We start from the raw sequence: 12026 nt of genomic DNA, 5'->3' as shown, positions 1-12026 counted from the left end.
GAGAAGAAGATGGAAAGTCCGGTGGGCTTGCAGAAGAACAGGCAAATTGGTCTCAGAAGAAGTCCAGCCAGAATGCTCCTTAGAAAACCTAGGGTGGCGAGACTGTCGCACAGGCTTTGGACATGTGATCAGGAGAGACCGGTCCCAGGAAAAGGACATCCTGCTTGGCCCAGTAGAAGGTCAGGGGAAAAGAAGAAGACCCCGGCAAGATAGACGTGTGCGGTGGCTGCAGCGATGGGCTCAAAGGCACAATTGTGAGGACGGCGTCACCGTGAGTCAGAGCCGACCCCAGGGTACCTAAGACCACCACTCCAGTCTGACCCCAAGTTCACTTACCTGCTAATATCTTCAAACAAGGTCCCGTTCACCGATGCCAGGGTGGAGGACATCCCCCATCCACGGGGCACATCGGCAATCCACAACAGGCACATGGCAGGCCAAGAGCCTACTGTGTTAGTGCTGTGATTTGGGGTACATCTATATCCACAGCAGGAGCCCTGGTAGTACAGAGGTTAAGTGCTCAGCTGCCAACTGGAAGGTTGGCGGTTCAAACCCACCAGCTGCTGTGGCGGAAAGCGATGACAGTTTCTGCCCGTCAAGACTGACAGCCTCAGAAACCCTGTGAGGCAGTTCTCCTTGGCCCTATGGGGTAGTTAAGCATTGGAATCAGGTCGATAACCATGGGATTTAAAAATAAATTCCTTCTATAGCATAAGGTAGCCCATCTCGACCAGCCCGGGAAGGTCAGTTCCAAGACCAGTGTGGCTTTCTGGAGCAGGGTCACTGTCCAGGGCTCGATGGGCATCCAATGCTGTGGGGCAGGATCGTGGTTGCCACCCCTGACCTCCATGGACGATGCTCACAGCTTTCCAAAGACCAGTGAGTGCAGAGACCCCAGAGAGCCAGTCTGTAGGCTGAGACCCCAAGCCCTTACCCAGACTACCCCTGCCAGGCAGCATCGTACTTGGCAAAAAGAATAAAGGAAAAAGGAAAACAATCAATCTTTCTGGAGTTTCTTTCATCTCCAAACACACACACACACACACACACACACACACACACACACACACACACACACTCAAGAAGACAAATCCCAGGGACGGAGAGGGAGAGGAACAGGCTCTATTATTTGTTTCTCCGCCAGCTCATCACAGAGAGCGCCTGACTTCAGCATTCTTTGTGGCTCTTTGATGCTGAAGAAAGACGCGCCGAGGGGGGCGCGGGGGAGGCTGAGGGCCCCCACCTGCGCAGGCGCACATGCTGGCACACCCATTGTGTACATCCCAGGGCCCCGTGGAGTCCTGGAAACAGCACAGACAATATGCAAAGCCCCGTGAAACCAAGCGTAGAGAACGGTCGCTTGCTCTCTGGGCCCCCAGACATACCTGTTTCTCTGTCTCCAAGTGGAAATACAATACTCACCCACAGCCAGGCCCCGCAGCCTAGAATTTTGCCTTCATTTGCATGTCTCTAGTTTCAGGGAGCCCAGGTGGCACAGTGGTTGTGCACCAGGCTGTTAACCTCAAGGTCAGCAGTTCAAAACCACTGGCTGTTCCTTAGGAGAAAAGTGAGGTGTTCTATTCCTGGAAAGAGTTGCAGTCTAGAACACCCATAGGGGCAGGTCTAGTCTGTGTTATAGGGTGGTGATGAGTCAGAGTTGGCAGAGAGTGAGTTTTGGGGCATGTAGATGGCGAATGCCCTCGGCCTCCTGACAACAGCTGGAGCTTCGAGTCCATCCAGATCTGCCTCAGAAGAAAGGCCTGGCATTCCAGTCCTGGAAAAGCAGCCATTGGAAGCCTTGTGGAACACAGGTCTACTCTGACAGACCCGAGACCTCTCCAACTCCTGGGAGTCAATTCCAACTCATAGTGACCTTATAGGACAGAGTAGAACAGTCCTTGTGGGTTTCTGAGAGTGTAACTCTTTATGGGAGTAGGAAGCCTCCTCTTTTTCCATGGAGAGGCCGGTGGTTTCGAACGGCTGACCTTGCAGTTAGCAGCATAACCCCTGACCCACTACATCACCTGCTTCTTCCCAGGAGGTCACTGGAGTCAAACTGATTGGGCAGTGACTGGGTGTTTCATTTCTGGCTGGAGTGGACACTGTGAGTGCCACTCCTGTGACCGTGGGACCCGGCCTGGGGCTGCTGGGGCTGTGCCAGGGGAGCTGGGGGCACGGCCATGTTTGTTCTCAGTGGGAGTTGTTGGATTGACTCTCATGACTAGTGAGGGGAGGGTGACAGGATTTATGAATGGATAAGGGCTGAAGAAAGCAGAGAGGAAAGGATACGGGAAGCTGGCAGAGTGTCGGAAAAACCAGGCGGTAGGGCGACAAAGAGCATGCCAGAGTCACCAAACTCCCCCAGCCCAAACTCCCAGCCAGAGTCAATGCCGACTCTAGTGACTGTACAGGACAGGGCAGAACTGCCCCCGTGGGATCCCAAGACTAGAACTCTTGATGGGAGCTGAAAGCCCCATCTTGCTCCCCCCAGAGTGACTGGTGGTTTCAAACCACTGACCTTGGGGATCATAGCCCGATGTGTAATCACTATGCCACTATGCCACCATAGGTTGAAGCAGAGCAGGATGAATGAGGGCAGAAGGTGATGGCTGGCAGCAGGTCAGCCAGGCCAGGTGTGAGACAGAGTACAGCCCTGAGGGGCTCATCAAAGGGGAGCCTGAGACCACTCGAGAGGGGGTGCCTTGTCTCCTCTAGAATCGTGGGCCAAGGCTGGGAAGGAGACCGCTTAGGCTCAAGAAGTGTTAATGAGGAGGGTGTGCCTTGATGGTGGCGGTGGGTGGTGGAGGCAGGCCTCTGCGTGGCACACACCATGGGACCTAGATAAATGGATGCGGAGATTTACGGAGGCGTGGCCGCTGACACAAGGGTACCAGTTGTGCACTCGTTGCTGTAGTGCCACAGCGGCTATTCCGGAGAGTTATGGCTGTGATAAAATCCACGGGGCTGCCGAGCGACTGGGAAGAGTAAGTCTCTTATGTTTGGGCCCCGGAGGACGGGCTGGGAAGGGACGCAGCCGAGCAGGGCAGCACTCAGGGACCGAGGGGGTGATGGTCACCAGCAGGATAGGAAGAGGTGGCCCCTTACCAAAGGCCACTTTAGGTTTGGCCACAAGTGGTGGGTCCCCTCCGCCTACCACTCATTCCATCCCTGTGTCACATGGGCCGAGGCCAAGCCAGAATGGATCCAGCGCCTGGCTGCCCCGGACCCTGCAGGAGGGAGGGGGGTTGGGGTGGGTTGGGGGGGGCTGGAGGAGACTTCAAAAAAATCATTTTACTGGGGGCTCCCAGTGACCCTCCAGGATGAGGTCATTTCCAGCCGGTAACTCTCTTATAAAATGTTTTTTAACAGTTTGATTGGCACTTCATCCATATGTCATACAATTCCATAATTCAATCATATCCAGAAGAGTGGTACCATGATCACCACAATCCATTCCAGAACCTTTTCTTCCTCCTTGTACTCACTGTTATTCATGTGATGATGAGGATTATTTTTAATTGTGGCAAAAATATACACAACAACACATTCTCCAACTGTAGTAGTCTAGGTACTTTGGAGAAACAAATCCACAGCAACTCATGGATAAGAGAGAGTTTTATGTAAAGAAAATGTGCATCACGAAAACATCCCAACCCAATGCTGCCCAAGCCCACAAGTCCAACATTAACCCATTAACCCAACACCAGTCCACAAAGTCCTCCACCTCACAAAACAGAGGCAATGATGCCAACTGCAGGAGGGAAGCTGAGTCAGTGAACGAACAAGCATCTCAGCACTAGCAGGGGTCTCCACACGGCTGCTCCAGCACCCAGGGCTGCATCGGGATAGGTCCATGCGGCTTCTCCTTGGGGATGTCTTGTAGGAAGTCAATTTTGCAAGCATTGCCACCCAACTGCTAAGGCAGCTGCACCCGATGCAACCATCACAAAGCAAGAGACCCGAGAACTAGAAAGGCGAGGCTTGCCACCCATTTATCCCTCTGCCTTTCAATTAGCCCCACATGTGATTATTGGCCAGGTTGGCACAATTAACTAACTCACCAACTCAGCAATTTCTACCTGTGTAATTCAGTGCCACTGATGACCCCTTCGTGTTGTACAGCCATTCTTGATACCCTGTTCCCAATGAGTCCCCGCCATTGACAGCACTCATGCCCCTAAGCCACAGCTCTTCCTCCTTCACCAGTGCTCACCGTTGGTCAAGTTTGGCTTCTTTCTTTCTTTTCAGTAGTTTTCTTGATATCACGTTCATATAGCATAGACTCCCCTATTTCAATCGCTTGAGATGGTAACTCTTGACAGGAGCAGAAAGCCCCATCTTTCTCCCTCCCCAGGGCAGAAAGGGACTCAGACGTGCTCTGACCTGTGACAAGTCGCTGGTCACTAGCTGCCGCCACTTGTGGAGGTAGGACTCCCGTGGCTAAACGTGCTTGCCTCTGACCTCGCTGGCCCGGCTAGCGCAGAGGAGCAGTGTGTCCTTGTGAGTCTCCGTGCCCAGGTGGACGGCGTCGGCCTTCCTGTCCTGCATCCCTGTGCCCGAGGAGGATCTAGAGAGGGCGCAGGCCTGTAGACCTTCTCCCACGCCACCGGCACTTAGCGCGTCGGATGTCGCTTTAGAATCCGTGGAAAGGTTGTTGTTGTTGTCAAGTGCTGTGAGTCCATTCTGACTCATCGGGACTGATGGACCACAGCCCCGAACGCCCACGGGCCTGCTCCACCTTCACCACCTTCACGATCCTCATTATATTTGTGCCCATTGTGGCAGCCGATGGGTCATCTCATTGAGAACCTTCCTCTTTCCTCGCTGACCCGACTTGACCAAGCATGACATCCTTCTCCAGAGGACTGCTCTCCCCTGATAACAGGTCCCAGCACGGGCAACAAAGTCTCGTCACCCTCGCTCCTCAGGAGCGTCCCCGCAGTCCTTCCCCCGAGACAGATTGGTTTGTTCTTCTGGTCGTCCACAGCGTCCAATCTCTTGCACCAGCCCCATCGTTCAAAGGCAGCCGCTCGCCTCCCATCCTCCCGACTCCTTAACCCGGCGTGGGTTAATCCTTTCCCCTCCGTCTGACTCATTCTGAATCACGGGTGTGTCTTCGGGGGAGACAGCTTCGTGTCTGTCAATTCTCCCATCAAGCTGAGTTAATGACATTTTGCAGATTTCCTTCCTTTTTATGCACTGCGCTTTGGTGCCATTTGCGAAACGCGCGCACTGGTGATGGATTAAGTAATGTGGCGCGCCAGGCCTCGAGGAGCTTAGGCAGCCTTCTGCTATGAATCCCCGTCGTAATAATTCCCCCTTTATGGAGTCTCTTCACCGCAACTTGCATCCTGACAGTTCTGATCGATCTCTTCTTCCCAAGTCACTGTGCGAGGACCGCCTTCTGTGGCCTCAGGGCCACACGTTCCCTGTGTCCGAGGAGCTGCGTGGCAAGACCTCAGTAAGTAGCAGAGACCCACTCTCATCCAGCGCCGGCGGCCAAGACCAGGCCAAGACCAACCGGCCTGGCTACTAGCAAGGGGTGGGTTCCGACGGAGTCGCATCTGGAACAGGATCTTCTGCCTCTCTTGGCTACCTCCCCGCAGCGCCGCTTCACCACCCCCCTCGCAAGTGGATGCCGGGACGAAGCAGGCATTTAGTCCCCCCGTTTTTCACTGCCATTGGGTTGATTCTGACTCACAGAGACCCCCAGGGCTCAGAGAGAACCGGCCCTGTGGGTTTCTGAGACTGTAACTCTTTGTGAGAGTGAGATGCCTCGCTTTTTTCTCACAGAGGGACTGCTGGTGTCGAACCGCTGACCTTGCCGTTAGCAGTGGGACTCACAACCCACAATACCACCAGGGCTTGTGGGACATTGTTAGGGACCCCTCATCCATGATGCTGCAACTCCCCCAGTGCAGAGGTTTCCTCCAGGAAACCAAACGGGGCCATCCTGGTTAAGGGATTGTGTCAGGGCTCCTTTCACTTAAAAAGAGCGTTCTCGTGGGCAGCTCAGCTAGGTCAGAAGAGGAGAAGGTGAAAACCGAAAATGCCCCTTCCCATGTCGCCGACTCTCAGGCTCATTCTTCTTCTCTCCTGAGACATGACACGTGTGTTCAGAGCTATCTGGTGTGCTTGAGCGCACGCATGGCTGTGCACGTGCAGGTGTGCATATGTGTATGTAGGAGTGTGTGCTCGTGCAGGTGTGTACGTGTGCATGCATAAATGTGTGCATGTGCAGGTGTGCGTGTGTAGGAGTGTGTGCACGTGAAGGCGTGCATGTGCGCATGGAGGAGTGTGTGCACATGCAGGTGTGCATGTGTGCATGGAAGAGTGTGCACATGTGCAAGTGTGCATGTGTGCACAGAGGAGTGTGTGCATGTGTGTATGTGTACATGTAGGATTGTATTCACATGCAGGTGTGTATGTGTGCACGGAGGAGTGTGTGCACATGCAGGTGTGTATGTGTGCACAGAGTGTGTAGACGTGCATGTGTGTATGTGTGCATGTAGGAGTGTGTGCATGTGCGCATGGAGGAGTGTGTGCACGTGCAGGTGTGTATGTGTGCACGGAGGAGTGTGTGCATGTGTGCATGGAGGAGTGTGTGCACGTGCAGGTGTGTATGTGTGCATGGAGGAGTGTGTGCATGTGCTGGTGTGTATGTGAACATGTAGGAGTGTGTGCATGCGGCACATCACAATGCGTTGTGCATAGGATACGTGCGTCATGGCTACTGGCTATCAGATAGGCTCTCACACATGGTGACCCTGGGCACCATGGACACAATGCTGCCCCATTCTGGGCCACCTCGGGGTCAGTTGCAGACTGGACTGTGGCGAACAGGTTTTGAGGGGCTGATTTTGGGGAGGAAAGCACCAGGCCGTTCTTCATAGCCTGTCTGACTCTGGACACTGCTGACACCTGTCCAGCATCATTGTAACACTGTAACATGTGGTGTCTGTTCGTGAGGTACAGTGGATGGAGATCTAACAGGGTCTCTTCCCCAGAAGGTGAGGATGCCACCCCCGAGCCACCAACGTCCTCCATGTTGTCCTTGTGAGGGGTTGTCCAGTTGGCGCTGAACACCCCCGCACCAAACACAAACCCACTGCCGCCGAGTCGGTTCTGACTCATAGCCACTTGATCTGAGCTCGAGCAGAAAGGCCCTGGAGGGGGTGTTGAGCTGTCGCTAGGTGCCAGCGATCCAGCGATCCAGTGCACAACAGCAAGGAACCCTTCCTGGCCCTGCACCGTCTTCACAGCCGTTCTTCTGTTCGAGCCCATTGCTACAGCCTCTGTGTCCACCTGTCTTGTTGAGCGTCTTGCTCTTCTTTGCTGGCCTGCTGCTCTGCCGAGCATGATGACCTTTCCCAGGGGTCAGAGCCTCCTGAGAGCATGTCCCACACACGTGAAACACAATCTCACCCTCCTCTGTGCTAAGGAACATTCTGGCTCTACGTTTTCCAAGACAGCCTTGTCCATCTGTCTGCCAGTCCGTGGTACCTGCCACGTGGTTCACCGACACCGTGGTTCAAAGGCATCGACTCCTCTTGGGTCTTCCCTCTTCACCATCCAGCTTTCCACGTGCAGAAGAGGGGATCAAAAATACCCCGGCTTGGTCCGGGCTCGCCTTCTCCGTCCTCAGCCCGACACCGGGGCTCCATGTAGCAGATCTGCCCAGTGCAGTAGACCATTGGATTTCTTGGCTTCCGAGTTGATGAGCGTTGCTGATGGATCCAAGTCAAACGAAATCCTGGACAACGCCAGCCTCTTCTCCGTTTCTCAAGACGTTGTCTGTGCGTGTGGTTACGTGGACCTCTGTCTTCTTTCCGGGAAACAAAGTCCTCGTAGGCCACCCTTCAGGCTGTGATCCCTACGGGTTTCATGGGCAAAAGCTTGGCTCCTGCTCGATTTCATCAGCCCGGTTGTGCCATTTGCATGGTTCAGGTAGTTAATGAGCCTTCCTCCAATCCCGATGCCCGTTCTTCATAGAGTCCATAGGGTACTCTGCCCACCCAACTGGACACCACCTGGCTCGCCTCACTAAAATGTCAGCTCCCCAAGGCAAAGTCTGTGTTTACTTTGGCCTCTATTGTCCTCCCGGAGTGGAACCCTCAAATATGCATTGGGGGACTGAGTCACGGGATAAATTAGGGAGCTAGCTTACCATGGAGGCAGTGCAACTCGATCTGGGGTGAGCAGGGCAGTGCCTAAGGTATGACCCAGCCCTGTGTGGCTACACTTGCTAACACACATGTCACCTTTCGCTTGAAGCACTGCGCACACGTCGCCTAAAGGCAGGGTGGCATGCCATTAGACAGCTGTCCCCCTGTGTCTTGTGGCAGCTACTGTTTGTAGCTACAGCCCTCCACAGCTAGCTGAGGCGCGCCTGGGCTCCCGTGGGGACAGACCAAGGACTCTTTGTCAGTTTGCGCATTGTTCCTTCCCGAGATGACATTGTTCTTGAGTGGTGAGTAATTGGAGCCTCCGGGCCACCTCGCCTTTTGTGGATAATGCGTGCTTCGACCGCCTAGACAGCGCACCAGTGAGAGGAAAGGGAACGTTGCCGTGCACAAGCACAAGCCAAGGCGCCAATAACTGCTTGACATTCTGGGAAGCAGATGTTCACCGGCAAAGACGCCCCCATGGAAGGCCTTTTCCCAGTGGGGGTGAAAGTGGTTCGGCTGTGATCCTTTCTTGGGGATCCACTCGGAAGGCAGGACAGGAAATCTCAGGGAAGGCAGGATGTCTGTGCTGTTTCCAAGGCCGGGATTCCAGGACTGTGTGAATCTCCTCTCAGAAGAGCTTCCAAGCCCGGGGGGCGTCGTGGTTACGCACTGGGCTGCTAACAGCAAGGTTAAGAGTTCTAAACCACCAGCCCCTCCATGGGACAAAAACCGGGCTTTCTACTCCTGTAAAGAATGGCCATCTCAGCAACTCACAGGGGCCGTTCTACCCTGTCCTCCCGGGCCACCGGGAGTCAGCGTGGACTCGACACAGCGAGTCTGGAGTTTGGTTTGCAGGAGCTCCAACGCCCGAGATGGTGACGTTGGAAGCTAGGACATCAGAGTTGTCCTCGCTCGTCCAGAGACCAGGTGATGCAGGGGCTTGTTGCTCGGATGATCCCATCCCTGAAGGCCTTCACCGCCCCCATGGGTGGGACTGGGAATCTCAGGAAGCAGAAGGTCCGTGAAGCCAGAGGCACTGGAGCTTCTGGCTGGCAGTGGTGTGCTCAGTCTTGTGGAGGTGAGGGAGACGTATCTAGAAAAGCATTGCCAACCATCAGCCGGTTGGGGCGACATCTCCCTGGGACAAGCATGACTTTCCTTTCCAGTCTCCGGGAGCGCCAGTAACTGATTGTTCAGACCACACAGAGGCTGTGAAAGCTCTAAAGCAGTGGTTCTCAACCTGTGGGTTGTGGCCCCTTTGGGGGTTGATTCACCCTTTCACAGGGGTCACCCAATTCTTAACAGTAGCAAAATTATAGTTATGAAGTAGCAACAAAAATAATCTTATGGTTGGGGTCACCACAGCATGAGGAACTGTATTAAAGGGTCGCGGCATTAGGAAGGTTGAGAACCGGCTGCTCTAAAGGGAGGGGGTGAGGGAGACTGAACCCTTCAGAACCCCTGAGAGTCTTCTGCCATTGGCATTGGGGCAGGCACTTCTCATGCTTTAATAATGAACTTCACCGCAACCCTACAGGATAGATATCAGCGTCTCATTTTTACAGATAAGAAAATGTCACTTGGAAAGGTTAAAAATATGCCCAGCAGCCACACCGTTGAGATACAGTGAGACTGGGTTTGGGTTCATGCGTCCCCCACTTTGCCGCACCACAGTCAGCACTGCTGTCAATCATGAAGGGCTGTCTGTCATTCAGGCGTCTGCACGAAGGTAACTCAGAGGCACCTGGAGGGGCTCGAGGAGAACGGTTTTTGTTTTTTAAGGAAAACGGTACCGTGTGTTAGGCTGGCCTCTCTAGGGAGGCAAAACCAGCAACTCTTGTACGTGTATGTTGTATACAGAAAGAGACGAATATCAAGAAACGGTTCACACAGCTGTCCAATGGGTAAGTCCAGTCTGTTTCAAGCCCGTGGGTCAGATGTCAGCTGGAGGCGTCTCCTGACTCCTGCAGCTGCAGCTCCTCCGGAACAAGAAGTGGGAAGATGAAGTAGGAAGACTTCAGGCTGGTGGATACAAGCGGAATGAATCCAACATCAGCCCGAATGAGTCCTTGGTCAGCAGTTCACTGCTGACTCCTGGGATCGGCAAGCAACATCAACTGGAGGTCAACGAACCAGATGCAGGGTCCGGATCCAGCAGAAGTGAGTTGGCATCCACACACATCAGTCTATGTGAAGAGTAGGCCATGTCCAATGAAACCTCCCTCAATTGTATCGGGACTGTGACCAGGTGAACGGCTTGGCTGCTTCACAGAAGATCCCATCATGGAGCTGATCGCATGGTGTCACTTGGAAAGGTTAAAAGTCATGTCATGGAAAGGAAACATCATATCAGGGGAGAGTCCTGGGCCACCCAAGCTGACATAAAGCTTCACTATCACAGGCAGCAATATTTATTTCTTTACAGGAAAAGAACCCATTTCTTAAAATCCCAGCTCAGAAACATTTTGGTGGGAAGGTTGGATCCCAATGGTTACAGGGGTTTCCTCTTGTCCAGTCTCAGCTCCTGAGGAAACATGAGGGCACTCATGTGGGGATACCATTGACCTTGGACTCTGCTGGCCAATGCCATGAGGCCAACCTTGCGGTGCCTCCACCCAATGAAGGACAGCCTTTCCCATGAAGGCCACATGCCATCGTGTCCACTGTCTTCAAAGTCACAAACTGAGTAAATGCCTCCACTCACTAATCTGTGCATGGACCGAGGTGGCAGCAAGTCACAACGCTTCTGGTTCGAGACATCCGTGGTTGGTGCTAGAAGAAAGTCAATTAAGTTAGGGGCTGGTGGGGGTTGGTGGGGCATGGAAACTCCTAGAAAGAAGGGTACCACAGAGGTGCTCAATGCTAAAGTCTACATTTAAGACAATCCCCCACCCCCCCTTCTTGACCCAGAAAGGTGTGTAAGCTCCAGGGAGAGTTTAAAGGGAAAAACAGCAGCCACTTGAGCTGGAGGAACTAAATGAAGATTTCCGTTACTGCTGTCTGTAGCAGTTACATCATCTCCCTTCAAATTGAGAAGGGGTGGAGTCTAGCCTGTCAATCAGACCATAGCCAATGAGGGCTCTGTGTGGGCGTGGCCATCTCCTGAGGATTCTGGGAACTCCCGTCTTCCTCCCTGGAGGCGGGACACACACTCTCCCTGTGAAACATTCCTGTTGACAAGCCACATGGAGCTACACTGATGGAGCCAGAGCCTTGGAGCTGGAGGATCCAGGTGGAGACCCCTGCCAGCGCTGAGATGCTTCCACTGCCACTGGATCCACAAGACTTTTCACCCACTGGCCTATGATCTTCCTGCATTCGGCATCATTGCATGTATTGCATGAGTCTAAAGAGGAATTTATGGACAGGTATTGGACATGTGGGCTAATAACAGACTTACGAACTTGATTTGCATTGGGCTGGGATGTTTTCTTTCTTCTTCTTTTTTTTGCAGGAGGGGGGTGTTTTCTAAATATACAATTACTCATTGATATAAAGCTCTTTCTTATCCACAGGTGAGTGTCTATGAATTTAGTTCTCTAGTCATCCTGTCCAAAGGAGAGATGAACCGGGCTGTGGAGTCCAGTCAAGTGAATGACCAGGAATAAATGGACAGAAGGATGAAACAAACTCCAGAATCTCCACCGTCATCCACGTGCCTCGGTGTTGCTGCTGTTGTGAGGTCAGTCCTATTGGGTCCATTCTGACTCACAGCGAGACCAGAATGCAGCACCGCCGATCCCGCGCCATCCTCACAATTGTTCTTAGGTTTGAGCACATGGGAGCAGCCACGGTGTCCATCCACTGTGTCCAGGGCTTGTGTCCATCCTCTGTGTCCATCTGCTGTGCCCAAGGCTT

Source organism: Echinops telfairi, unplaced genomic scaffold (assembly GCF_000313985.2).
Source record: "Echinops telfairi isolate 266 unplaced genomic scaffold, ASM31398v2 ScPeMD7_7458;HRSCAF=8496, whole genome shotgun sequence".
Classification (NCBI taxonomy): domain Eukaryota; kingdom Metazoa; phylum Chordata; class Mammalia; order Afrosoricida; family Tenrecidae; genus Echinops; species Echinops telfairi.
This window is presented reverse-complemented; position numbering follows the sequence as displayed.